The sequence below is a fragment of the Gadus chalcogrammus genome, chromosome 10 (assembly GCF_026213295.1).
Source record: "Gadus chalcogrammus isolate NIFS_2021 chromosome 10, NIFS_Gcha_1.0, whole genome shotgun sequence".
NCBI classification, from domain to species: Eukaryota; Metazoa; Chordata; class Actinopteri; order Gadiformes; family Gadidae; genus Gadus; species Gadus chalcogrammus.
Window position 1 is genome coordinate 6,602,190 of NC_079421.1, and position 3,890 is coordinate 6,606,079.

Below are 3,890 nucleotides of genomic sequence, written 5' to 3' on the forward strand. Positions count from 1 at the left end.
AGTTATTTTACAGAAAAGGACACCTGGTGAGGCAAAACCTTCCACCAGTTGCAGACTCCAAAATTAATAATAATTTCTTATATAACTCCAGGGGTCACATCCAAACCCTGAGAAATCCAAACATAAAATGGATTATTCCAAAGCTGAGCCTGAGCTTGGAATATTGAGCCATTGAGATATTTTCTGAATGCCAGCCTTTAAAGATTGCTCTGGGTGCAGAATATAATTTACCTTAACGATACCTTAATAATAAAACCTATTCTTTTCTGAGCATTCCATATACCTCTATTCGTCTACACTAAACAGCTTGAACCTGTTATCCAAAGACTCCCTTACAAGACTGAAACTAGTCTGGAAGAGAGTGACTTCTTCAACATTGTTCACTCATTACTTAGCATTAACAAATCAACATGGCGATGTTGAAGTTATGCTAACAACAGAGCAGCTAATTATGAGCAATGCACCTTCTGGGTTGTTTAATCCCCCCCCCTCTCTCTGTCTCATACAGTCTATGCTATTGACTTGTGAAAATGGCCGACCAATAACAACCAATGAGAAAACAGAAAGAGTCAAACAGAGTAAAAAGTAGAATTACAGGCCACTGTGATAGCTCAATGCAGAATAAACCAAAGTCTTTTGTAATTTTCACCCTTGGTGAAAGGGGAAAATGATGAACACAATGTTTGGCAGGGGGCTATTTTAAATACCGCACCTCGATGTGACTAATTATCCCTCAGTGAGAGACCACTCTGCTCTGAATTGCTGACGTCAAGGTAAATTAAGAAGGTGCATGGAATATTGAGAGACATCAACGATATGTGTTGTTATTGTGTTTATCATGTAGTTCATGTTTATTCCACCATTAAAGGCGAAAAGTGCTGTTATGTAATGTGATTAATATTCGTCGGCTGAAATTGATAGCAGACCATTTACAGGTTGTTATTAGGAGTGCAGACAGCACACCTGGTTCATTATGTTTAATCAACTGTTCTATTCAGATCCCTGAGCGTCACATGACCACATCCTGCCTGACTGCACTCAGGTACTTTATACGAGTACCATTTAAGACTTATATTTTGATGTTTGCACAATGCTTGGGTTCTTCAGTCACAGTACCCAGTGGAGTTTCGAAAATGACAATTAAAAATGTTCTTTGTTTTTTTTTAAAAATGTCCAAAGTGCGCACACACCGTAGTCTGCACACACACAAACACACACACACACACACACGCCCACGCCCAAGCGCACACGCACATGCACACGCACACGCACACGCACTCTCTCTCTCTCTCTCTCCTTGCTCTCTCTCTCGCTCTCTCTCTCTCTCTCTCTCTCTCTCTCTCTCTCTCTCTCTCTCTCTCTCTCTCTCTCTCTCTCTTTCTCTCTCTCTCTCTCTCTCTCTCTCTCTCTCTCTCTCTCTCTCTCTCTCTCTCTCTCTCTACTGAGTGAGCTGCCTAAAAAAAAAACCTGTCTGCCTCCCTCTGACAGCTAGCAGGGATGGCCTCCTCTCTCCCTCACCTCTGCCTCTCTCGCCCCCGACCAGATTTATTTTGACAGCTTCTGACACCATTGTATGCTCATAATCCACTTCCTGTGCGATCCTTAGGAGGATTGGACTTCGTTAACCAACCAATCAGATAGGAGAACTGCTCTGTACATATGACAATGGGGGAGCATCCCCCTGCGGTCCTGGTGATTGACGTGAGTTGAACGAACTTTAATGTCACGTGATGAACGTACACTATCCCACTGTGTGTGTGTGGGTGGGAGACTCTATGTGGGTGTGTGTGTGAGAGTGAGTGAGTGAGTGAGTGAGTGAGTGAGTGAGTGAGTGAGTGAGTGAGTGAGTGAGTGAGTGAGTGCTTGAGTGATATCATAAACTGGCCTGAAACCTTGCAGTTCATGCACTGTATGATTTATGACTGAACAAACCATCGTGTTTGTCTGTCCATAATGTTTATGATATTTTGCTATGTGCCTGAGGGCTGTAAGATACACATATTGGTAACACCAAATTGTTTAGTGACAACTTTTGTTGGATTATCTCAATTTAACTCAGACAGGAACTATTTAGGTGGATCTACTGAATTAGCTTCAGTCAGGCAAGCGATTATTTTTCAGATGTTAAACTGAATCGACAGCGGTAATGTTTTCCGTGGAGGCTCTTTGATGTGGATGAAAGCCTGTTCAGACAGATTCCGTCTGGTTTCAAGGAGAAAGAAAAGGAGAGATGTCTACAATGTGAAGCTCCACGAGAGTCTACATCTTTCAGAAGCTCGTTGATTCAGAACAAATTCCAACCTTCCCCTTGGAGTCACGTCAAATAGGTTGAAGCACAGCCAGGGGACCAGAGATCCAGAAACCTCAGTCTGAACCGTCTACAGGTTAAAAAAATAGCATAAAAATGTCTTTGTATTGACAGAACCCACAATCGTTAAGTCATCCTTGAAGAATGAAACACATACATTTTTTAATGGCATACCCCAACTCAAGAATGTTCAGTTGAGAAGCAGGAAAGTGAAGTCAAAGTGGTGAATCGCAGCGAGGTGAATTGCTTTTGGTAGATTTCCCATCTCCTCCTACTGGTTTGCAGCACCGAATTAACGTTGCACCATCCTCAATTATAATGGCAATTTATTTTCTTGGAGAAAATGATCCACCAAGACCTTTATAGGACAGATAGATTTAATGCTGCCATCCTCTTCAGGTTGAGTCAAAGCCCTTCCATGCGGAAAGCATCCAGTTTATTTTTGTATTGCGGGTTCTCCAGGAATCTGGATTTGAATGCCGGAGGGAAACAGAAGACTTCTTGACATCATATTTACTTATTTCAGAAAGGGTGTTGGTTCATGGCTCCAAAATCTGCTCAAAACACACAAGCCCAAGCACACACACACACACACACACACACACACACACACACACACACACACACACACACACACACACACACACACACACACACACACACACACAGTGGCCCATGTCTTCACCACCGTACCACACAGGAGCCCCTATGCTCCTGCTCAGAACTCAGCAGCACCAGCAGCATCCAGCTATGAGCTCATGACTGAACACATTCACTGGCAGCGCTCGTGTTTTCCGTGAGTTGGGCGCCACGGCGATGGGGTGAAACAGGTTCTGATGGCGGTTAGTCTTTCTTCCTAACTGTAAAAGTCGCTGGGAATGCTTGTGGCACGTCACCAAGGTGTTCTTTCTTTTGATGAGGAGGATGGGAGGGGGGGGGGGGGGCGGGGGCTCTGGCTCCTGGCTTCACGTACGGACCCCTTACTAATGCTGAAGGAGCTCAACTTAATACCTGTCAAAAAATTTCCTCAGTCCAATGCACCGTTAATTATCAACACTGGGGCCTTTCTCTCTCTCTCTCTCTCTCTCTCTCTCTCTCTCTCTCTCTCTCTCTCTCTCTCTCTCTCTCTCTCTCCCTCTCTCTCTCTCCCTCTCTCTCTCACTTCCCAGAGGAACGTCCTCGCTGCTCTTTTAACTAATAACCTCAGAGTTGGCTCATATTCACCCTTTAAATTAAATCGCCGCATAGCAGCGATCGACCTCAGAGGAAGCATCCTTTTCCCTTCTTCCGAAGGTTAAAGGATATAATACACAAGGTAGAGTGGAACGGTAGCAAGTAACACACACAGGGCAGTTAAGGCTGACTCTCTCTCCAATCTCCATCTGCCTTTTAATAAGGCCTGCGCAAATAAAAAAGAAGATATTATTATGGGATATAAAACAAGGAGGAGCACTGTATAAACAGTTATAATAATTAAAACGATAACTTTGCATACTTCTCATCCATGCACACACTTTGAAAAGAAGTGCCTTCTCATTGACCCGTACACACGTATCTCCCAGGAGGATATTAAGATTGCGGT